We start from the raw sequence: 26,337 nt of genomic DNA on the forward strand, positions 1-26,337 counted from the left end.
TCCTAAAATGGTTTGTATGCTTTCATACTACATCTGATTCTAACAGCAGGTGAAATGATCTCATCTCACGTTTTCACTGCAGAAGCTATGGCACTCATAGAAAATCCTACTTAAAATTAGTCCTTAAAACAGCTCAGACAACTGCTGTAACCAGAACATAAATGCAACGGGAAATTCCCCATCCCATCACTTCAGCAAAACACGCTTTGGGAAAAATTAACAGAGTCTTGGTGCTGAAGCTCCGTTACCACACATCCTTGACCAGAGTTTGGCCACCTCCTCCGTGAAGCACGCAGCTCCACTTCTACGTGCTCAGACACCAGCTACACGAGCAGCAGCTGCCAGCAGGCTTGCAGCACAGGTGCTATTCCCTGCCGTGCCTGGAGCTCCGAGGCGATCACAGGCAGACTTCATCAGGCACTTCAGTCAGACCAAGCCCCCCCCCCCCGCTGCCCTCAGACACTGAGGAAAGCCCCAAGTTGTCTTCCTATGAATGAGCGTGGATCAGCAATGCCTCCCAGCTGGGGGGGGAAATGGCAATTCTTAATAATCAAAGAAAATTATCTTCAAGCAAAGGCATCTCTGGATGCGGCTTCTGCTGTGGCTGAATGAGCTCTGGGTTTCTTCTCTTCCTGAGAGTTTCTGAGATGCACGGCTTCATTCCTCGATCACGAGATGCATCAAGCAGCTTTCTTTTCTCTGACTGCTTGAAGAAAAGGGAGGTTGGTTCTCTGGATGAGCACAGCTTCAGTTAACCAGCAGAATGTGCCATTCCTTTTCCTCTACACATTTTTTTTTCCTGAAGCCACTCTTGATTGTTTTTTTTTTTTTTTTTTTTTTTTTAATTTTCTCCCTGTAGCTGGCCCTACTGCTTATTTTACATCCGGGTGGGAGCCAGGATCCTGCAGCAGGACCCAAACCCATGCTATCAGCTTGCCATGAGTTACTGGGGCACTCTTACCAGCAAGAGGCAACGCTGAGCAGCAAGTGGGGCTTCAGGGCGGGGATCAGCAATGCTGGGAGCTGCCCAAAAAGAAGCTGCTAAGACTCACTTCTGCACCCGTGTTTCTGTACTTTGAAATACTAAGGCTGCTGGATGTTGCAAATGATCTGCTCCCTCCTGATACAGAGGCATTTCGTTCTGATAAAGCAGACTTAAAATAAAAATAATAATTATTATTTTTATCAAGGATACACCATCTGTCAAAAATATCATGTTTTTTCAAACTATCTGCCTGAAATCGCCTCTTTGTAATTTCACTCTTTGGTGGTAACAGGAGAAAAATGTTTTGTAGGCACAACCTCCTCTGTGTTATTTCTGCAACTAAACCCTGATCTCTTGCTAATGGCCTGGAGCAACAGATGGAAGCTGCCACAGTAGCCCCATTTATGACACAAGTAATTGTAGCTATTCACATAAATTAATTGTAGGTACAGGCATTTGCTCTTATTAGTGTCCCCGGGCAGCTAAGGCAGAGGGATGCTCGCTCCCTTCCAGCCAGCAGCTCACACCAGCTAAACGAGGACCCTGCTTAGAGCTGCGGGCTGGAGCAGCCTCTCTGCAGCAGCAGCAGCGGTAGGTGGCAGATTAGCCTTCACCCAAAATTAAATCCTCAGAATATGCTGCTTAAATTCCCATAGCAGCTTAAAGTGAATACCGTTTTTTTTTTGTTTTTTTTTGTTTTTTCCTGACTTTACCTTTTGCAGGGTCAGTGCACATAGTCTCTTGACGGGCAGATCACATTTAGTGACATGCATTCCTGAAGTTAAGCTAGTTTGTGCAATATGCTATTAAGACTCTCCTAGATCCACCTGAATTAAAGGCACTGTACATGACAATGCAAGATGGCATTTTTTTCAGACTAGACTCTCTCTGAAATAAAACAGAGAGTACTTTGGAACTAAGATTTATGAAAATATCCCCTGTAAGACAGGGAAACATCAGTACTGCTTTCCTTCAACTGATATTTAAAAACAAATTCTTTTTATCCTCTCCTGTTGTCAGTTTAGGTTACGTTGTTTTCAGTGAGAGGGCAAGGAAAGAACTGGGATTTTCTATTCACAGACTGCCAAACAGACACAGATGTAAAACAAAATAAATTGCGCACCTTGATACCGCATGGGATCTTAATACAGAACTATCGACAGTCACTTTTCATTGCCTTTTTTTTTTAGATTCTTCAGCAGAAAACTGCAATCCCCCAGTGACAGCTGAATATGGAAGAAAAGTTTAATGCAGAACATGTTGGAAATGCTTTTTCATGGTGGCGGGTTACTGCTGTGTCTTGCCAAATCTAACCTCAGGGTGATAAACAGAATTAGTCAACGACCGATCTATTAAATGCTTTTTGAGGCAAGAGCATGATGCTGAGTGGACTAAAACTGAGTTTAAATTTCTGCAAGGTGCAACTGCTTAAATGGAACAAATTCACGGGTCACTTGCCAATCAAGAAAAAAAGCTCATTTCACACAGCACATGAAAACAACATTTCTCAGAGAAGGATGGAGAGCCACAGTGCCTAACCTTGTACTCGTTCTAAGTCAGTCCTGGAACAATGCCTGTATATTCAATGGCATTTCAGCAAAAAGCCTTAAAACACATGTTCTGTACAAGAATCACACCACCTTCCCTATCACGCAACCATGAACGATGGGGAGAAAGATCGAGATCTATACGCCTGCACACCCTTCTGATGGGCCAGAAGTTCTTCTACAGTTGTAAAAATAAATAACATTTCTTCCCTCTTCTCTTTAAAATAACAATAAATAAAAAAATCTCTGACTTATCAACATTAAAATTTAAGACACAGCTATTGAGCTGTTTGGAAGACTGGCTGTTTTAAATTACTGTTCTCCATGTGAACTATTAGAAAGGCTTTACATCTTGAAACGCTGGAACAAAAAGCAGATTTTTGTATTTACTATCCACTCACTGCTCTGCTCTATCGGCTGACAGCGAGTGTTATTTTTGTAATTGCTCCTTGAAGACATCCCACGTGAAGCTGCTTTTCCCAGCACAATCTGACATTGTTCCAGCCCTCCCCAGTTCTCTCCAAACAAGTTTCCACCACAGCCTCCAAGAGCACTGACCTCTCAAACACCCTGGGCAGGTCTAACTTAGATTGCAAGAGCTAAACTTCAGGAACTGAGCATGAGCCTAGAACTGAAGTTTGTTTGCTCTACGTAGGGAAAGAGGTAAAATCAGTGACAGCTATCCAGTAACCCTAGAGCAGGTGGGCAGGCTGAAGTGGTCATCCTCCAGCATCAAGGGAAAGGCTTTCACCTGTCAGCAAAGGTAAAGCTGGGATTTTTGCTTTTTTACCTCACCATTAACAATGCTATGTCATCCTCTGTATCTTGCTGGCACCCAGTTCTTGTCTGTTGTGCTCCCTTGTCACAATCTGCCGTGGTCACTTCACCGCCTGTCATTTGTGGGTAAACCCAGCCCAGGAAGGAGAAAGCCCCTGTGAGCGCTGTGCTGCTCTGAGAGGAATGTGTATAAGCTGAACGTATGTCCTCTGAAAGAAAAAGAAAATAAGCAACCACTTTGCCTACAGGATGACCAGCTGTGCTGATGCAGCTCCAGGCTCAGCCCTCCACACCAGCTGCCCCCTGATAACTCTTCCAAAGACAAATATTTGCAGCAGTACCTTATCAACACCTTATCTCAAAATCGTATCATGCGTCTGACCCACTTCGCTCCTTTTTTTTTTTTTTTTTTAATTTTCTGTTTACAGATTCTTTGATCTGCTGGTCGCAGACAGGTCTTGCTGCATTCTTAAACAGGTATTTCTTTCTGAATGGATCATTGTTCAAATACCTGTACCACTGCCTGGAGTCCATGGCTACGTGTCTCTTCATTATTTAAAGCGAAGTAAGAAACAGCACGTCGTGGACACAGGAGGGCTGCTGCCCAGCAAGGCAGCAGAAACGTGCTTGAGCATCTTCCAGCCACCCAGAGGAAGGGGCTCTGCCATGGACTGGGTTGTTAGCCCTGCTCCTCTGCTTCCGCAGTACTTCTGTAACCACACTTGTTTTTTAAAAATGGATGCTTTAGCTGGTTTAGACTCTTAAACAGCACCTGGGATGCTCACCAAAATTTGGCTATTCTGAGCAAACAGGGTTCTGGCACCTAAAATGAAAGGAGATGGAAATGGCTTACTTTATGGCACACAAGATAACACATACATAGGGCACTTTTGAAGACCTAACTACAAAATCTCACTGTTTAAGCTCTGTGTGACCCTAGTTTAAAATTACAGTGTCCTTTAAGCTGAAGTTGTAAGGCAAGCTACTGATAAGCTACTACAGCTTAGCCACTGCAGTTACCACAGTTGTAAAAGCAGCAGGAAGCAACCACATCTGTTATGTACAACGAGCCGACAGCCCCACCAGAGCTTCCCCAGACCCCCCCATGCTGGCACGAGGCAGAAGCACACGCATCTGCACGCACAAGTGCTCCACGCACCGCTTCACCTGGGTGCTTCTGCAGGGCCAGCTCTTCCCTCAGGACGGGCAAAGCACTTGCCAGGCAGCCCCAGGCAGAACAACTGATGCCGACCCCAAGAACTGCAAAGTTTATGGCGCAGTGCACGTTTGTGCACACACGCACATGCACCCACAGACAGCATCACGTGTGAACACTAAAAACATTTTCAAAGTACTCTAAGTCTCATGTTAACTTGGTCAATGCAAGGGTCTATGGAATCCCCTATCTTGTATCATACATCAGCTACAGACACCTGGAGAAATGGAAGAGCACAAATCTCACAATTCTTCTTTTCAAATAGCAGGAGTGGCAATGCCAGCACACTGCAAGTTACAGAAAGTATTGATTTGAGCTGTGCAGCTACCAGGACATGTGAGTCAGCATTGTTAATCAAAAGACTTCAGCATTGGCTAGAAAAACTGCCTGGGAATAAAGGCTGCTGATGCAGCCTAACACTTACAAGCACAGATCTGCACCTGAACGAAATCCAGTCTCCTCTGCTCAACCTTTGGATTTTAATGTACAAAAACTAATCAATCTTTTTGCTTTATCTGTGTGTGATGTGGAAAAAGGAAAAGCTTTCATCTGATGCCACTCTTACTGGGAAGGTTAAGAATCACCATTCTTGAGAAATCTGGATGCCACGTAAACAAAATTCTTTTCACAATAGCAGAATGAGGTCAGAGGCTGCTATGCTTATTTGCTGATACTTCATTCCGTCTTCTCTTTGAAAGGAAAATCTACCATCATCCTCACTAAACACATGCCTCTAGGAGCGTGTAGAAAGCCTGCAGGGGTGAAAGAGATGAAGCAAATACTTTTCAAAACCTCCTTGCATTTTTCTTCCTCCCATTTGGCAAATGAATACTGTATCTGAGAACAGCATTCATCCATCTAGAAGTGTTGAAGCTGTGCTTCATATTCACTAGCTTGTATCAAATTCATATAAGCATCGATCCAGGTCAATAAATACAGCTTGTGCCAATAAATTTGTATAGGATATGTGAAATTTTAATAATGCTTATTATACTGGAACACAAAAATAAAGAGCCTGAAAACTGGTTACTGTGGATTTAAGAACTTATCATAAGCATACCAAAAAGCAGTATGGATTTTTGTTAAAGTATGATTCCACTTACTCACTGAACTGTTCCACGTTTTTTGTAGGCAATTGTTCCTCAGCATTTGGCTATGGAAATGCACATATTCATCAAGCCACTCCCTGAGATGCTGTACACATAGCCTTGCTAAAATCACTATTAAATCCCCAAATCCCCTGGAAATCTGCAGAGTATGCAGAATTTGGTTACAGATGCTTTATCTGCTTTTCAAATCTTACTGCGGAAACGAGGGAATAAGGGTAACATCCCAAGCACGATGACAAGTAGAGAGCTGTCACACCACCCCATCCAAACAAGTAGATTGCAGGAAGCTTCCACAGAGCTTATCCAAATTTCTTCTGATACAAGTCACTGCCAGGAATGTTTCATTCTCCTGGACGTGAGACATGAATTTCATGGATCCCATCCTGCAGATGTTTAATAACGTACGCTGTATACGTTATAAATAAGGCACTAGTCACTCCAAGGACTTCTGTTCATTTTCCTGCTCACCTCTTCTCTTCCAAAAACTTATCTACAGAAATAACCCCGAGAAGGCTCAGGACACAAGAGAGGGGAGCTCAGACCCTCCAACTCTTGCTCACTCAGCCGAGATGTGATTGTAATAACCCCCATACCCGTGAGCAACGAAACGCACCAAGGGAACTTGACGGAGGCAGGATGTAACTACCCACACGGGACTTGGGCCAGCACTGGCACTGGCCCAACTGAAATACGCATCAGTTTGTAAAACTTTCATTTTCTGGAGGCTGACCCGAAAATAGTATACAATTCTTACTAGTGGTGAGAGTGAATGGAGAGTTGCACTTGAGCTCAAGTAGAATTGCCACGTTTTGCAAAGGAGCTACAACGGTGCCTTTTTGGAATGAAAAAACAGGACAATCACATGAACATTAAAGGACATTATTTTTAACAAGGACACATTTTTAGGTACAGGTAGCATTTCCTTGAATTTTTATAATTTTTGACCACTTCATCAACCAAGTTGTTAACACTGCAAAGAGACTTTTGCATAAACATCATTTTCATTAGCATATTTTCATCTTAAGAGTACATTTTCACTGATTTAAAATATAGCAATCATTGAAAACTTGAATTCATTATCTAGAATGGCAATTATTATGAACTCCAATGTATTTCAATACGGCTAAAAAAAACTCAAAAACACTCTATATATGTACACAACTGAAACTGAATTTAACTTGAAGCATGGTCTTAACAATCCAAACGTAATAGGAAAAATTTCTGCAATCTGTCCAACCTTTTTTTATACAGGAAGAGTGGTCTCTCCATTTCTGCAGTTCAGATATGGATTAAAACATATAAAAGAAATTGAAATTGCTGAAATTTGATAATGGAGCATACAGTCATTTGTAATGCAAGACTCCTCAACTGTACAAAAAAACATTTGACTGACCTTTGCAGTGTGTTATTCGCACAGACAATCCTTATCCTACCTTTTGTCAAATTTCAGTCTCTTAATAACGCTCCACAAACTGAGAAGTCAATGATTGTTTTTTCAGAGGAAAAATCCCCACTGATTTGGGTTGAAGTGATTTTGTTTGCTGAAGTCAAAATTCAGTCACATGCACGAGTATTAGTCATACAATACAAATGTGTATTACAGAAACATCCGCTTCATTTTTACCGTTTTACCATAACGTGTTTTCAGACAGGATTTACCTTCCTCTCCAAAGGATCTAACATCAGTTCTTTGTTGCAGCTTACACTTCAGTAAATAAGCTGCCCTGCAAAGCTTAGCAATGCAATTCCATTTTGTTCTCAGGTTGAAATAACATCATAAAAAGCCTCAGGGTAAGTAACACTCAGTTTGTGAAAACGCCTCCCTGCCACCAGTGAAGCAACTAGCCAAGCTCACCTAATGCACAACTGTAACTTGCAGCTGCTGAAAAACTGAAAAGCTTTGAACTGAGCCTAAGGAAATGCCTCCTGCAGACATTTCACATTTTCTGAACAGACCACCAAAATACCCTCTCAAATTCTGAGCTTCTTCCAGCACATGAGCAAAATAATGGAAACACTTCCTAGATAAATCCTAAAAATCAAGTGAAGATAATGGGCAGAAAGGCACGTAATCTTTTTGGATGTACAAAAATTAATCATAGAATTATAAAATATCCTGAGTTGGAAGGGACCCATAAGGATCATCAAGTCCCATTAACTGCTCTCATAGGTCCTTTGATACCTCTATTGATAAAGCTAAGGCAAAGACACCCAGTATACGGAACTCCTCTGTTAGATCTCCCTTTTATTTTCTCATTTGGCGGCAACATTTAAAGGCCCTCTGTCAGAGGGCATCATGTTACTACAGGCAAATCCAGGCAAACAAAGCTAATTTAATTTTAGTGTGCTATCACAACCAAGAGACCTACACAACCGTCCGCAGGCAGGACCACAGTATGCTTCACTTGCCTCCCCAACAGCTGCCTTATTATTTCCATGTTTCTTTGCAACTACAACAAAGAAATATCCCAAGAGTTCCGCTCTCAGATGCTGTGCCAGAATAACTTTACGATCTGTTCCATTTGGATGCTTTTTTCACAGCTGAAAGTATACCAAGGGCAGTCGACAGCATACCTCATGGCAATTACCGTTATCTTTACAGATCCAGGCAAAAACATTTCCCGACTTATTTTGGAAAGCAAACGGCCTTTTCTTCTCAGCCAGCGCACTCCTACTCCTTGATGGGATGCAACCCTCCAGCCCCACCACCGTCCTGGTGCTCCCAGCCACACCTCTCAGCTGAATAACAAGTAAATCAGTCCTTAATCTCAGGTGATAATGAGGCAATGCACTTGGCATTCCCTCTGCACCTAGCCGAGCCACTTGGACACAAGCCTCACAGGGCCACAATTCAGCTCACAGGACTCCTGAGGGAAGCACCACTTGCAGGTGACAGCAGAACCAACTGAAGTTAGTTGGAAAGATTATAGAAAAATGTCCAAAGTTTACATTTTTGTATTTCAGTGTCAGGCTAGTTACAGTACAATGTCTGTGAAGACATCTTTTGGTTTGAAGGTTTCTGCATACAAATGAACTTCTGCTGTTTGAGATCTATCATACAGGATTTTACCTCGACGAGTGAGGTGGTCAGGGAAATGAAAAAGCCACAGGCAAAGCTTGGAGGCAGCATTCACACCACTGTCTGAGGCAGCACTCACAACCCTTCCCTCTGCCACTGCCAGGTTTTTACCCCATTTTGGCTGAGCTCTTTCCATCCACAAGTGGCAGTAATGCTGCCGACTATACAGCTGCATCTGCTCCAGTATGCTGCTCCATCCTTCAGGTTTCCTCCAGTAACACCTCAAACAGGAAGCAACAACCACAGGTGTGAAATCCAGAGTTCTAGAGCAGTATAAATATTTTGTTTGTTTTTATCTTGGTTTTGTGGTGATTTTTTCTTACAACATTTAGCTGCTTTTGCCTTTATTTTACTTTTAAACAGAGTTAAAGCAAGCGTTGCTCAATGCTGCTCTTAAAAAAAAAAAAAAAAAGGGGATTGATTTTCTTTCCCAACACACTCGGGACAAACCCTTTAAAAACAGAAAGAGAGCATCCTTCAACAACTAGCCAAAGGAATGGAAGCGGTCTTTAAAAAGAAGCAGAGGTGGCCAACCGAAACTGAACCGAAATCTGAATTTTCCGCAGCCGCACCGCAGATAAGTTGCATTGCCACCATTAGCTCCAGCTACCCCCGAAAACCTGCCTGCACTGCCACAGCTCCTGCTGGCTTCCCCAGCATCAGCCCCAGGTTAGAGGTTCTGTGTAGAAAGCCTGGCACGGGGATCAAAACAGGATGTCCCCTCCCATGTACGATTCAGTGCACAGCAAGATATTCCTACAAAACAGAATGCAAGTTAATCCCTCTGTATCTGTTTGTCTTCAGCGTGCCTTCGTTCCAATAAAGAAAAATACGAATAAAGCACTTCTTACACATGGATGTGTAACATATAACTTGTATCACCCACCTTTTAGCACCAGATATTTTTAACTTTGGCCAGCACAATACAGATGAGCACCTAAACAATCAGCCCAACAACGCCTTTATGCTTATTTCCACTTGACTTTCCTCCCTCATCTTTAATGGCCTAGGGCAACTGTAGGATCCAAATATCGTGACATGCAAAAACAAACAATACACCACTTAAGAATCACAGCATTCTTGCAAAATCTTCATAGCATTACACTAAGAGATTATTATCCAACATTAAATTTTAGTAACATGAGTTAACAGATTCAGAAAACTATTTAGCAAAACTAATCTACCTTTTTTTACAAAATCCAAAACCACTCAAAAAATGAATTTCTGTACATTAAAAAAGGAGGAAAAAAGTCACATGGAGTGCTTTAAATTATGTCTATTCTGAAGTCCCAGAGGGAGCAATTGATGAAGCTTGTTTTCCAAGCCTTTCCTTCTTGGTAGCAGCCAGAAGATTTGTGCAATTTAAAATTAATTGAGACATTATTAAGAGTGTTGCACTCGACTGAAACGGGCATAAATCGCTGAGAGAGAGGTAACTCTGGAGTGAGATTCTGTAAAAGGATTTTCTAGCCACCAGGATGGTGGCAGTTTGTGTGAGCAGCCGAGGCGGCCTCCCTCGGGAAAGCCAAGAGCTGCCCCCGGCCTAGCTGACTTCTCCATTGCTGATGCTGCGCGATCCACCACACGTCACCACTGTAGACACCCCGCTGAGCCCCTCTCCTGCCTTGGGATAAAGATAACAACAGCTCAACTTGCACTTGTGAGACAGACCGCCAAAAAGTGCTTTGGATTTCTAAGACCTCGACCAAATAGTGCAAGCCCGCTCACAGTGGCCGTCCCCACACAGATCCGCGCAGCCTTACACAGCTGAGGGGAGCAGCCCAGTGGCCAGATGCAAATCTCCATTTAACCTCTAAGTCCTCCCCACAACTTTCAGCAAACGCTGATGGCGCAAAGTAGAATAAAGAATGATTTAACACATCGGGTAGAGAAAAGAGTGATGATTTATTTGGCTGTGAACAGATGGCTGAGGTGGAGAGTGATCTGTGGCTGGTATCACATGGTGATTTTTGGAGCTCCTAAGGCACTAGTGATCACTGCAGGAGAAATAATACCGTCTGAAATGCAAAAAGAAAATATCCAATAAAACCTTATCCATTTTCTTCAAGTAGTGGAAACCTCTCCCTCTGCCCCAACACCAATTTTAGGAAAGATTTTGACTTGATTTCTCCAAAAATTTTGCAATCCTTTCAAAAATAATTCCTACGCCTGCGCTTCCTCCCGCTACGCATTCACAAATAGCACAAAAAATGTCAAAATGTTAAGTAAATGAAGGCTTCAGTCCCTGCCTTTCAGTTCCCTATTCACATTTTCTAGGGATCTGAGAACTGCTGTATGTGACCTAGGTCCCATTTCACACAGGGTGCACGAGCCAGCGTTTATCTGCAAGCCTGTCCGTCCTTCAAGAGGAACTCCGTGGGGATGCACCGGGGACGTGTGGCTACTTCTCACACCACCAACCTCCCACAACGGACAGACAAACGGACGCAACAAACCAGGGCCATGCTGGCACCCATTCCACAGCTCTCGGTGTGGCTGTGCACGCAGAAGTGGTTCACAAAACATGTGAAATGCTAAATTGCTCAGAGTTTCTAGTTTGTTTGGTCTTAATCCAACCACTAACAGCATGCTTATTTTAATAGACCTGTGTTATTAGGGTGAAACATTGCAGCAGCCAGGGTATTAAAAAACATCAGCTGTGAGGCTCTTATGACTCTTTCACAGGACTTTCTGGAATTAATCTAGAAAAACAAAAAGACATCTGTACACATTACTACATACTACAATAAAAAGGATTTGTAAAAGCTTATCGCAGGCAGCTTTTCCAAGTATCTGTTCATTTTTAGCATTTCTTTCTTTCAGCATTGAAAATTAAGCATATGCACCAGGACAGCAAATAAACTATTTATCAATCATTTTTTCCTTTTAATTGCTTTGGTTTCTTTCCTGTTATTTAATATTGGTAAGTTTTACATTTAAGACTGAAACCCTCAGGTGAATTGTTGCTTAAAACAAATGAAAGCTGGATATCAAAACCCGTGTTGTGTGCCAATCCGCATCTTACAGGCAGCAGCCTCTTTTCCTTCTCATAAGCCTCTGCCTTACACTTTGTACAAAATTTCTGCACTAATGGAAAGGAATCGTACGAAACAAATGGTTTACCATGCAATTAAAGCCGCAAAACATGTTCACAAAAGTGGGCCAAAGTGTCGCAACTTTAAAAAGGCGAAGCCACAGAAGACTTAATAAATTTATATTTTAGTAACAGCGTACTCCGTATGGCCAAGCTGGAAATTCTTTTCTTACATAAGAGCTGTACAATTCAAAGGATTTCTCTCTCTGAGATCTGCATGAAATAGCCCCATGTGAATTCACTAGGAATGCTCATGGGCTGGAAACCCCTAAGTTTCTTAACTGCTTTCTCAGTTTGGAGCCTGACTGAGAATAAGCAAAAGCATTCGTACTTAACAAATATACACTCTTTCCCCTATTTTCCATGTCTAAACCATTTGAACTCCTGAGAGCGCAGGGGCTGATTAAGCTTTTAATTCCCTCAATGCTTTTGCACAGGAATCTGTTGGCTTAGCAGACTTAACAACAGCTACTTTGTTAAGCACGGGGAGCAAGATTGCGTGGAAAGTCCTGTTTCTGACACTCCCATTCCCTCTGGTCCTACCTAGCAAGCATTGCTCTACCTGCCTTTTGCTGCACAGCAAGAGTGTTATTACAGAAAATCAAGCTTGCTATGTCCTAAGCTTGATTTTGCACTGGAAGGTTAACTTTCAGATATTATTATTCCTATCCGCTTACAGAAAGTAAGTTTAAATATAGAAACAACTTGAAAACAAAATTGCTTCGTTTCTTCACTTGAAGTCTTTCAACTGTGGTTTAGTTTTATTTTGCTGTTGAAACTGGGTCTTCAGTCAAGAAGTGGGAGTGATTTCTCCACATGTGTGAGTACTTAAAATAAATCTAGATTACATTTCATCACTGGTTTTAGGGGGTAGGCCAAGGGCAGGAATGAGGGGAAGAAGACATGATGGAAGACATTTCTTTGTTGCCTTACAAATTGCTGGAACTTGCATGGGGCAGGCGAGAAATGCCAGTTTTACACCTGCGCTCCTATATGACCCATCCCTGATGTAACCAAAGAAGCCCATCCACCCGTACCACACTTCTCACCACAGTGGTAGGCTGACTGCTGAGTACTGCAAAATGGAGTTCCTCCCCCAGCTTTTAGTCACACTCACTTTCTAAGAAAATTATTATATAATACACAAATGAACCATTTTCAGCCTCTGGAAACAATTGTTTTGAGCAGAAAACAACTCCACACTTTTCCTCATGAGTACTTTTTCTTCTGAAAACAAAACACTGTGCACATTTTGAAACAACTTTTTATCCGACTCCCAGATTTATAGGAAATTATGTATTAAGGTAAATGTTTTTTAAAAAATAATCTCTGCTACTATGTTAGTTCTGAATTAAAACAACTTCCCTTTAACTAGAAACAAGAAAATTAAACACGCCACTGAGTATGACACAATAAAAATATAAGTTTCCTAAATTCTTGAAAAGCTTCTGGTTGGTTAAGTTGTATTTGGGGAAAAAAAAAAAAAAACTCTATTCTCAACTTGTATGGCAGGACAACAGGTACAAGTGAAAGAATAAATTCATTACAGTTTCTAAACTCCATTTAGTATAGATGTGTCAAATGATTCTGAATCTGTGCACTGTTCATACCTTATTAACACAAAAATTATTTGTTATTGATGGACAAAGTACAACTTTGAAGAATTGTATGACTGTGTGCAGATCTTGAGGTATGCACAAAACCAAGATGATTTTAATTCTGACAAATGAAGACAAACTGTGCTACCTTTTTTTCCTAAATGGTGAGAAATACATTAATCTACTGTTTACTTCTATCTTCCTAGGCAAGTGATCATGGAAAAATTGTGACAATTGCAAATGCTCCATTGAGAAGCAAAAGCAAGCAAAATGCCACCAAAACAATATGACACATTTGGAACCATTAAAAAAAAAATTGATTTTTCCAAAAAATATCTGCAATTCCTTGAAATAGCCACACCCATATAGAAACCTATTGGTTGACCTGCCCATTTCATGCTTCCAGATTCAGATACATGGAAAAATTCTGGTTCACAAAGTCACGTGAAAAGGATACAAATAAACTAGTCTACAATGGAATATTGTATTTTGTACCTTTCTTTTTAACATCACAGTATTTGGGCACCATACCATAGCCTCTCATATTTTTTAAATCCCTCAGAATTGCTTTCTTCATAATGATTCTCACAACACTGAAAATTTTTGGCTCCACACTTCAATGTCAAAAGGAATTAAACTGAAAGAATACAAATACTTTTGTCCTCACACTTTTATATAAGAAATTTTAACAAGGTATGTAATTGAATTTATAGCACATCAAAAGCACAAAATTTGTATTGCATAACAATACCGGATTTTTTACAGCTTGGTAAAAAAAAAAAAAAAAAAATTGGAGGCATTTCCGTGGAGTATTAACCATAAAAAATCTTGACACTCCTCACAGGAAATTGATTTTCTACAAAAACTTTGGGAAGGATTCGACTTGGGATTCCTGTGCAAGATATTTGCATTCCACTTAAGTCCAAATCTACAACACGGCCTACAGATGAGAGCACATCACATAAAAAAAATAGACACATTGAACAAGTTGGAGTCAAATGAAACTTCGAGAATAAAAGTCTCAAGAGGAACAAAACAGATGATAAAAAAGTTAAACTCTGTTTTTTTGTGTGTGTTTTAAATCTTGTTATTAAGCATTCTACAATAAAATTGTTTTTGGGTTAGTTGCTGGTCTTCTGTAAGTTTTGACAGGAGTGTAAAATGGCCATCATCCAACTTAGCTTGCCCCCATGGCTCATTTTTCAAGGAATGAATAAGAAACATTTCCTACTCAACAGGACATTTACTGTGAATTCATTCCACCAGAAAAGGTCTAGTTATTACAGGGCGGTGCCAGTATTTCCAACAAAATTGAAAACTGGCCTCTGATAAATATGCCATTTTTTCTGGTCCTCGGCCAAGGTTGGTTTCAGGGGCAAAGAGTGTTTGTGACCACAGGACAAAGTCATGGCACTAGGAATGATGTTTTTAAAAAATAGAATAGAAAAGAAAAGAAAGACACTGGCAAACACACTAGACAATCATAGAATCATTAAGGTTAGAAAAGACCTTCAGTACCATCTGGTCCAACCATCACCCTACTACCAATGTCCCCCACTGAACCATGTTCCCAAGCACCGTACAATCTACTGTCTCAATGCATCTGTAGGAACTGCAACTTCAAGCCTGTCTGGATGCAACTAATCTGTTCTTAGGGACATCAACATCTTCATGAATCCTTCATGAACTACCTCCTTGAGCAAGAGGTGGTTCTGAGGAATAAGGAAGATAGGGTCAGCACCGGTGCCTTCAGAGCATGCATGGAGCTCGCTCTAGGCTGGGCAAGCTGGTTGAGCACAGGATATATGACAGCTTTCAAAGAGACCAACAACATGGATCTTATGGTGTTGTTGACTAACACATTGCTTTGATTTTTCATAAAATGTAAAGACTTGTTAATCTTAAGCAAAAGCATGTATATTGAGTAATATTCATCAAAACCCCAAGAACATATAGAACATTAATGATAATATATTGTTTCGGAAATTATCTTGAATTCCCAACAGTCCTTCAAACAAACCACGTCACAAATGTTTTGTGTAGTTTAAAACCTCAAACACATTTACGAAGTCAAAACGTACATGGTCAGGCAAAATTCGGTTCATTATTAGATTTTGTTAAACATTCCTTTCCAAAATTTAGTAAGATGTTTGTTATTTTTAAATTCCATTGGAAATAGTTATATATTTTTTCTGCAAGGAAGCATTTCCCTGCAACACTTATACCTAAACATTTCTGTAATGAAATTTGGAAAATTAGGCAAACTTTCCTTATATGTTAGGAAAAAAACAGACAGCAGAGACATAGTAGGAAGTTAAAGAAAATCCATTACTCATTTCTATACATAATTACAAAAAAATGAAACATACATCAAAAAATGTAAATGCTTTCAAAAGGTGACTTGATGCTCTTAAGGGAAAATGAAAGAGATATAGAAATAAATAACGAGATATACCCATGACAAGACAAATATTATGCATTACGACAAGCTCACTGCCAAGGAAATTCAGGCAGCCAGCCTGTCCTACACAGCAGACAGTGCCATGAAGTCAGCTCTTGCACCACAAGAAGTGAAACTTCCTGAAGGGAAACCACTAGAGAAGTTGCTGATGAATGATCTAGGGGTGCCGAAAAAAGGGCTGGAGAAATCAATGTTCCCTTTGGGAGGAAAAAACAAAACAAAACAAACAAAAAAAAAAACAGGAAAGAGCATAGGGTGTTGAATCTAGGTATTTAATTCAGAAGTAGCTTTTAATTGCGACATGCTGAGATGGCATGTTATACACGTGAAAGGTTCACCTGCTTGTTGTGTCTCACACAATCCCCCTGTTCATCTGAACCCCAGACACGGGATGAGACATCACTGGGGGTACCAGGGAACCCCGAGTCCACGTACAACAAGAAAGCAATGGGCGCACTCTCTCCAATGCCCAGGCAGATTCCAGAAGGCTGGAAACACCAGGAGAAAATATAGGCGCAAAAGGAGCAGGAATAGTGACACCACGTAATATTCAGCTTCCAGAAAGAGAGTTAGAGGGAATTTATAAAACTGAAAGCAAACAACTCCCAAAACAACATCAAGATCAAATTTGGGCAGCCCACCTGCACGCGTAGGACACCATACAGAGCGCTGCTTGACTGAGGGTGTATGCAAACAAAGCACAACCCCTGGCAAGCCTTTAGGGGACTGCATCAAACCTCTCAGTAACAATGGTGTATTTAACAGTGGTAAAAACGAGAATCCAGCTTCAATGCATCACTGTTGAAGCCCTTGCATTTTTCTTAATGCCAAAAAACTAAGGAAGCCAAGGCAGCGACAGGATCCAGCTCCAGTCTCAAGGAAATTTTCTCACAGTGATACATGTTTGCAAGACGTACAATTAAAACAAGCCCTAAGCAGAGCCGACAAAAAGAGCAAGAACGCATCCCTTCCGTTTCTCTTCCCGCTCTTTATTTATTTCCTGGCAGATGCAGAGAAGCGCTGAAGCAGCAGCCCTCTTGGCTCCTGTAGGTCGCCAGCTGGAGCGGAGGGGAACAAAGAGCAGCGCAGGTGGAGCGGCGCGGGGAGGGATGGAGGGGCAGAGAGAGGCACCAAAATAGCATCCCCGAGCAGACACGGAGAGACTTGCCATCCCCTTTTGCCCCTCTCTACTCATCAGCACGGCGGCTTTTAAATCGCTATTCTGCAACCCTTCTTTTAGCTCATGCCCAAACTACTATTCATATCTACATCGATCGGGTCCAAGCAAAAGTCACCCATGAGCAGCAAGAGCAATGAATCCCAATTTCCTCCGGATCCCTGCCTTGAAGTGACATTCCCAAACAAATTCTTTAACGTGTCTTGAGTTCACTCTGGGAGCTTTCCGTCAGCAGGAAAATTAACAGGCCTTTCTTCTACCAAATGACTTGTCTTTCACAGATCTTAGGAACTTCACCACTTCAAAGTCTCTTAATTTTCCGTGAAGTTTTATTGACAGTGAACAGATTCAGAAGTTATTACTGGGCTGAATTAACAGTATTATTGCTCAAGCCTCATTTTATTTCAAAACCAGGCCAAAATAACCCGAACCCATGACATGGGAAATTGGCAAATTTTAGATTACATTAAGAAAGGTGAAGTGGAATAAGCAGCAATAAAGGAAACTGTAAGTTATTTCTGTGATCGTTTTTGAGCTGAAACCATGCAGTTATGTAGGAAATGGCAAGACCTTTCAGGAAGACGTGCCCGTGGGTAACGACATAATGGTAACAGAAAGACCATTAGCTGGTAGGTCACTCTCAGCAGCAGATGAAACCCGCCGTTGCATAAAGAGCTGGGTGGCATGTTAAGCAAGATCCTTGTGGAGAACCAGAGGAAAGATGCTTTCCCCACAGTGTATGTTACACGTTCAGAAACTCAAATGCGTCATCAGCCATTTAAGCAGTTAAAAAACAGATGTGAAATGCTGACAGTCTACCTTGGTATCTAATGAGACCGATGGGTGTACACACAAGGATATAAATAACTTTTATATTCTGCTTGCAACCTTGGTAATAAACAAACTACTCTTGCCGTGAAGAAAAGATCTGAGCATTCCTACTGCAGAGGAATACTTCCAGTACGATGCTTGTAGCAATTCTCCCAGGTGGACCGCAAGGAAAGGCTAAGTCAACAGAGCGAAATATAACAAGGTATAAACAGCACAGACAGGCACGTGTCTAACAGAACAGAAACATCATCAGCAAGCCAAAATAAACAATTTATATTTCATATTTCATGGGAAGAAAAAGTCATTTTAGATTAAAATCCATTAAGCTTTAATGTGGGGAAGTGGTTCGCTATGATAACGTGTATTATTAGTTAATGATACAAAACTACTTTTCCTTGGAACTACACAACTCTGGTACGCTCTTTCATTATAAAACCATTGTCTTGCCCATTTTATAGCAACAGTGACCTGGTTTTGAAATGCCTTAGTGTTCTTCTACAAAAGAAAATTGCTGTACAGTGTTGCTTGGAAGAAGTGTTGTCTTGCAACAGCCATCAGGAAAGAAAGCAAAATTATTCAAATATTTATCATTGGCTCAAATGACTTAATTTCTTCAGACAAACTGAGTGCTTCTCTGAGCTCTGTAGAATCACATACTGATTATGTCACACAACTAGAAAGTGCTGTGGAAACTGTAGAAACACTGTTTTAGCCAATTTGACCACAGGATGGTCCTACAACTATTTAAAGCACCATATTTCACCAGAATTCCTATATCCCGGTTTAGAACCCCTATACAGATCAATCCAGATCATGGAAAACTAGATAGCACTTCTAATACATTACTTTAAAAGTCTTTTACATCTACAGCCCTTGCCACATTGTTCCTCAGTAAAATATGTTAAACACTCTCCTATTTTGAAACTTACCTTACACCTCAGTGGCTAGAAGGTTACTAGAAGGACCCAAATATTGCTGTATTTGTCTCAGTATTAATTTGGTTGTTACTGACATTTGCACTTAAACACTGCCAAATACTTTATATAGGACATTGAAAAGATAGAGCTTAACACACTTACTCTCTACTTTTGCTCTTTTGGATGTTTCTCCTACTAAGAGATTTTCACTTTAAGACCTCTCCTTCAGTATCAGTTTTGCTGTAGGGCTTAAATTTAGTGGTTATACTGACACAAAGTGCCTTGCTAGACTGAAATTAAGAGTCTTTCCTCACACACATCCCCTGCAATCAAATACGTATACAGTAAATAATGCAGTCTTTAAAAAAACAGTTAATAAGTATTCTCCAAAGAGAAACAATCCTTCGGAGAATAACCTCCTCAAGGAGGGTCCAGATTTAGATTAGTTCAAATAAAAGGTATAATTACTATAATACAGCTGAGAACAGAGAGAGAGAAGAAAAATAAGCGACGGATAACTCAATGTAAATAACACTAAGAATTATTTTCCTGCTGACATCAGTATTGCCTGGTGCTGCTCCTTCTTGTCCTGAGACAATATTTGCCCTGACCAGTCGCACTGCATAGTGCCAGGTGCTGGAAGAGTGACATCCAGGCTCCCATTCAGGTTCCTTCCTCTCAGAATGCTCAAAACACTTTTGGAAAGGCATGACTTCACAGATGTATTATTTTACAAGTACAACGTATCTCCAAAATAAGAATTTAGCGCTGTTCTTTTAAAAATTCCCCACTCAAGCATGGGTAGCAGCAGGTTTACAAGTGCAAAAAAAAAAAATACAAGTGTGCTTTTTGTTACAGTGGTATAACACACAGGGTGTGGCAAACAGAAAGCTGAGGGTCTCTTTGTTTCTAACTCTGGTGCCATCGCATGAGATTGCATTAACGTAAACAGGATAAGATTTCAGATGTGTGATTTTTTTTTTTTTGCCCTTTATTTTTTATTTTTAAACTACTGATAGGCTTTTTATGGCAATTCTCAAGGACTCCATAGGAAGCTTCAGACATCAGCATAATTTTAAACCTCACGTTACCCCCTTTTTAAAGGTCACCAGGTTCCAGTCTGTTTCATGTTCTATCTGCAGCCAACATTTATATTTATAACCTGCTCATCACCATGGTATCTACAGCATCTAATAAAAACCAGAAACAAGCAGCTTCCTGGTCTCTGCCTTTCATTATTCAACAACAGAGAACAGCAGTTAACAATGAAATTGGGATTTATTTATTTTTGCCTTCTGATCTCCTCCCAAACCAGATATTCCTCAGTGTGCACCTGGCTGATTCTTCCAAGCCTCCCTCCTCTCCAGCCTCTTTCACAGCCGCAGCTTTGAAGGAGATTCACTGCTGTCCTTCCACGTCCTAGCACTCTCGTATTTGGGCAACGTCTCCACTTACTATCTTATAATGGGAAACTAGTTTCAGTCTACCTGTTCTTTAAGCTTCCTACCAAAAACGTAAGAGATCAAACTATCAGCAGCACAAAAAGCTGTTCAAAGGCATCAGCATTGCAGTTACCACACCAGAAAGGAACCAGGCCAGTAACCGAGCAGCCACGCCACTATGATTTAGAGAAAAATACTATCACTGGAAATGCCTTGCATTCAGTTTTTGTTTCTTCCACTGTTTAAGAATGGAATTAGTGTATTTTGTGTCCGAAGAAGAATTTTCAGGATGTCTTTTTACCATTAATGCTGAATTCAGAGTTTAAAGAAGAGAAGATTAGACAGCGAGGAACATTACTGTCTACATGCGACACATCCCCACAGCTAAAAAGGAGAACATTTCTAGCAGCTACCATTATTTAGGTCTTCCAAAACTTCAGCAATAATAGAGAAAACTTGTTCTTCAGAAACTTAAGCTTTTTGCTTCTCACTTTTCAGAATGAGAATCAGTTATGGACAACTCTGCACTGAAGATCTGATATTTGCTGCCTCCTAGTCCTCCTCCCTTTATAATTAAAACAGTATCAGCAAAACAAGAAGAGAGATGGGACATTCTGAAGGCAGTGGTAAAAAGTGCTTCAAGTTGCTAAAAATCACAACAGTTAGCATTCAAGTAGTGATGACAAATGGATAAATACTCTCCAGATAGGTGGCAGCCACCAGATCTAGTCATCTTGAACTTGACTAATTGAAAATACTGCAAAATATTGAGTTTCATCCTGAAAGAACATTCAAATTCCAAGGAGCTTTTCAAGTTTCTGCTTGAAATATTTTGTTCCAGGATGCATTAATATAAAAGTACCACAGAATCTTGTGGAAGCTGTAGTTTTGATGGTTCACACCCTTGCTCTCACAGTTCCTCAGCAGATCACATCCAGGAGCTGCTTGGTCACCACCGCAGCTCCACCTAACAGCAGAACTAGTCTAACCAACAGGAAGGACCAAGAGATGATGTACGTAAATGATTTCCTTCCCAAAACTTACCCATTTAAGATGCCACAGTGCTTTAACACCTAAGCAGTTCAAAACAATGTGCTTTGATTTAGTTCAGTAAATTATAGGTTTTTAAACATTTCCAAATCAACTTCTTTTGTGAACATTTCTCACATTTAACTTTGCTTCAGAAAGAAGAAATTCTGTCTTTTTCCATGAAAATGTAGCTCTGGGTTTTATTCCACTTCGCAGATAAAACGAGACTCTACTAATATAGAGGAAAACAGAGACTCTGTGATGCATTTTTGACACAAAGAGAAACCATGTAAAGCCTGTTATCTCCCGTTATGATCTCCCATCATAATCATTTTTTTTTTCCCAGAGTAAGCCTTTTTCTTCTGAATTTGCTGTGATGTGATTTTCTAGCCTGGCAGCTAGAATATATCTTGATGCTCCCTGCACCAATCCCGTTTTATCACATTTGGCACATTTCCTGCGTTCACTTCCCTAGTGCTTACAGCAGGTATTTTTTAAAGGAACGCAGCAAATATCTAAACACTACTCTCTTCAGTTGTGCATTTATCTTAATCCATACCACAAAAATTAAAATCTTCTTTCATTGAAATGTATGCATTGTTTTTATATGACTGAAAAGTTGTCAAAAGACTTAACTGAAGGCATACCATTTCAGCTGATAACTTCATTGCATATAGTGCGTTCAGATGACCTTTCCTGCCCTTTCTTGATCTTATACCTTATTTACCTACAGTTTGAATCAACACATCACTTGGAAAAGCAGCTTAAATTTCTCTCTTCCACATCACTAAACTAAAACCTAAAATTATCATCATTTCAAACAACATGCTTGCACTTCATGTGTTGAAATGCATCATTCAGTCAGCAAGAACTTACTTGTTTGTGTCTAAACCAAGTGTTCATCCTCAATTCTGCTAAAGAACACAGGACTCCATAGCAAGAACACTGCACAGAGTCAAAGATTATATCATCTCGACTGCTCATGCACAGTATGAGAGCATTTTATAGCACACTTAATATCATGGCTTGTATTTGCATTTCTACCCGTAGATAGTAAAGGAAAGGCAGCCTACATCTATTAAAACAGAAAGATGTTCTTATAAGGGCAGCAGTTATTCCAAGAGGAGGGAAAGCAAAATAAATGTATACATAAATCACACTATTGAGTTGTTTTTGCCTCCCTCCCCATTTACTTTTATTTTTGGCCTTTGAAACTTCTAAGTTCTTCACCTTTTACTGCTCCACTGCTGTTACTGTTGGTAACAAAATAATTCTGAATGTATTTGTTAGCCCAGAGTTCTCATCTTGTTTTGCAGAAGACTAGACACATTGTTTTATTCTGAAAGAGCATCATATTGGCTTTCCATAGGCAGTCATTGTGTAAACTATGCCATAAGTAAAGAACGCATGAAATGTGAAACGTTACCTATGCCAAAGCTGATCTAATGTTCCCTGGTATGGAAAGAGAGGCTTTCAGAAGAGGGAAAAATAATAATAATAATCTGAAAGGCTGATGCCAAAACCACTTGAAATTTATTATAATAATAATAATACAGCAACACTACAGACATTTGCTATTGAAGGTAGAACTCAGCTTCATGATTCATAAAGTACTGAGCAAGGAGACACTACAGGCCATGTACAGACAGCTTAAATTCAGGCTCAGCCACGTGTTTCCCATTAGCAGACTCTAAATTTTCAGTGCCACCACGCCAATTTTAAGTTCTGGATCCAGCATTTCAAGTATGACCCTGCTCAAAAGACTAGTTCTTTGCCATCTCCTGGTGCAGAAGAGGACCGGCTGAGTTGCACAAGAAGATTACAGGACTATGCAGATACAAACAGGAGATACTGGAAGAACCATCTGCAGGTTTTTTGGATGGGGGAGACTGCTCAGGGCATTGGAAGGAAAAATAAAGGAGCAGAAGAACACACCAGCTAAAAACATGCTTTGGAAGCCAGGCTGTTCGAAGCTTCTCAAGACCCTTTTTTAAAAGGCAATCCCTAGCCACCTTGCTCCATGCAAGGCACTCTTGCAGCTGTGCAGAGTAATTTATATTCATTAGGAAGACCACTGAATGACTCATCTAGGGTCAAGAGACCATTTAACAAGCAGCGTGTAACTTGGGGTAGTATAAGCAGGCCTCGATCCAGCTGGCGAGACCTCACACCCAACTGCGGGCCTCACCACCGCCAAGTCAACCTCGGGCCTTCCTCCCACTCACGAACAGGCCTGCCTGGCTGGATGCACTCAGAAAGTTGTTAACGCCATCCACTGACCTACTCTAACTCCCTGCCCCTCAGTTAAAGCACATCATGCCGTTTACAGAGTGGTTTTAGGCTAGCACAGCACTGCATGCAGTTCGAGGTGCGATGCAGGGCCAGCTTGCTCAGACATGGCTGCCATCCCTACAGCACCTGCCAGCCCTCGCCTAGGCAAGGGGACACTAGGGCATAATTATTTTTTTTGTTTTTAATGTATGATAACATTTTTGTTTTTATCAATAAGTAGTATATTTAATCAAATTTAAGCCGCTACGTAGCTTACTATGCATCTTAATTTTTATTTCGCAAGTAATTTGATTTTTTATGTTCTTTGATAAGAGATACACCTACCTGCGTAGGTACAATCCACCTGTGATTTATGCAAAGATAAATCTAAATGAAAACTGGAATTCATTTAAGAATAAGCAGACTATTTTCATCTGCTAAAAAAACTATACATTTCTTATGTTTACAAACACTTGTAAGTTTACAAAAACATGTTTTCTGTTTTAAATATTTTCCTAAATAAATTAAGTGTAATTTGCAGTTAGTGCTTTAGCTGATTATTTCTGGTCACTGCGTCCTACAAATCACAGCACTAATAGATCTCATCCTCCCACATGCTTCCACCTCATTATCGTATCTGAACTGCATGAAAACAACCAAGTTCTTCCCAACAGAGTTTGCAGCTTGTATGCGGTGGTCACTAGATAATGTTGCTGAAATACACTGGAAAAAAAAAAAAGAAAGTCTTCCCTCTGTTCAGGAAGAGGAGGTTAGTATTGTCCACGGTTGGTTTTCTACTCCAGCAACCTTTTGTAGTTAATTATCCACTAGCTCATCCGCTCAACTTCTGCAGACAAACAATTGAACTAGCATGTTTTGCTTATTAATTTTTCATTTTACTACACTGTCAGTATGTTCAGATGTTAATACATCAAAGAAACTTGCTTTACATATATTATATCAAACGTATTTCTCAATTCATCATATTTTAAATTTAAATAGGTTATTTATCATGATTTTTTTTTTTGTCACAGAAATGCTTGCTCTGTCATTCATGAATCAGTCTTTGCTAAGTTTTTCAGCTCAGCTAAATTCATGCTTTGAGTTTACACCAACCCTGTTTTATGGGGGTGTCTGCACTATATTTCCCCACTGAAGCAGGTGAGTTATCTGTATAACATCTCCGTTGTAACACAGATTGTGAACATCAAGTCAGTCCACATGCAAACATCAGAATACTGACAGCACGTTGCTGCAGATAAATGCACAAAAGTAAGAGGTTATATTCAACTGTTTAGTGAATCCACTGCACTTACACAAGTACCATGACAAAACCATGCATTTAAAAAAAATAAAAATCTTCATCATCATTACTTTATTCTGCAGCTCTCTCTCATATAGAATGAAAGTTACTCATTTTCATTCCAATGGACCTTTTTCCTCCATCCCTCTTGCACAGTTATTTTATATCACTGGCGGAGCAAAGTATTATCATACTGGAAAATAAAATAATGAATCCATACTTAGTTGTAATGAAGGTCAATTAATGAAGGCTACAGGTCTTGACCACGCTATTTCTGACCCTCAGCAGGAAGTCTATGTCGAGCAGGTTCAGAAGTCTCTGGTTTTACAGCGTGACTCGAAACACACTTGAGAAGGACCAGCATCTACAATTTTTTTTTACTGTGCATCTCAACACTGAGGCACTCTAAACTAAGCAGTAAGCAGTGACTGCTAAGTGACAGTTTCAACTGTCAAACAACAGTTTAAAGATGTGCCAGGAATTCTGAATGTTTCTTAATGGAATATATTGTTAAGACTGCTTCCGGTGAAATTTTGCCCTTTACCTTGGTACGATTTAGATTTTTTTTTTTTTAATACTACTACTACGTTTTTTACATCTGGATTTTGGATGTTCTTACATAAATACAGGTCTGCTTGTGACTCTAGAAAGGCAATGACAGTTTGGGGGATTGTGGCCAGAAGTACTGATATTGAAATGTCAGTTTTCTTTTCTTGCTCTATCACTTACATAAAATTGTACCTCCCTTTTGTTTCTTCCTGACTCAAAGATGTCAGCTGGATTTAATTTCTCCATGTGCCCTCCTAGCTAACACAACTTCTTCGATGCGCTTGCTGTTCATCGTTCAGCTCAATCGTATTTCCAGCACTGAGAACAGCTTAATGCCAAATTCTGTACAGGGGCACAACAGAGTGAATTTTACCTTTTGTGAAGTAACAATAACTCCAGACTTTCCTCACTCAAAAAGCTCATCTTTTAACTGCCATCAGTTCTTATTCTTTTCCGCCTAGAAAAAACCGTTTTAAGCTAACGCTGCCCCAGCTATCGTGCAGGTAGTAATTTATGCTTATGAAAAATAAATGATAGAAAAGCCAACCCTTTACTGGCACTTTTCCAATGAAATAGAAGCTTAGCAACTTTTTTTTTTTTTTTAATCTATTCACACTTCTGCTTTTGAACACAACAGGACGGTTAAACAATTCAGTGTAACTATAGAGACAAGTCACCAAAATAACTCATGGACCATGCAGAGGAAAAGCAAGACTGCTGGTCTGAATTCCCTATTCACACAGAACTGGAAGGAGAGGTCCAACTAAAAAAATGCAGTGTCTGTGTAGCTCCAGAGTCATACAATTAGTACTTGTCATCCTCGGAGCTCAAAATAACTCAGTTTGTTCGTTTGTAGAGGAAAGAATGCATTTTCTTAATAAAATTGTATCTCTGTGCTGATATTGCAAGTCCGCAAGTAAGATTAAGGTTTGTAAAACCAGGAATTAAAGGT

The 26,337-nt window shown here is 40.3% G+C and overlaps 1 protein-coding gene across 2 annotated transcripts in view; it reads right to left on the bottom strand.

Moving 5' to 3' along the window:
• REPS2 (RALBP1 associated Eps domain containing 2) overlaps window positions 1–26,337 on the bottom strand; it is a 96,645-nt gene that overhangs the window by 65,943 nt on the left and 4,365 nt on the right. The window lies entirely within an intron of this gene.

Source organism: Cygnus olor, chromosome 1 (assembly GCF_009769625.2).
Source record: "Cygnus olor isolate bCygOlo1 chromosome 1, bCygOlo1.pri.v2, whole genome shotgun sequence".
NCBI lineage: Eukaryota > Metazoa > Chordata > Aves > Anseriformes > Anatidae > Cygnus > Cygnus olor.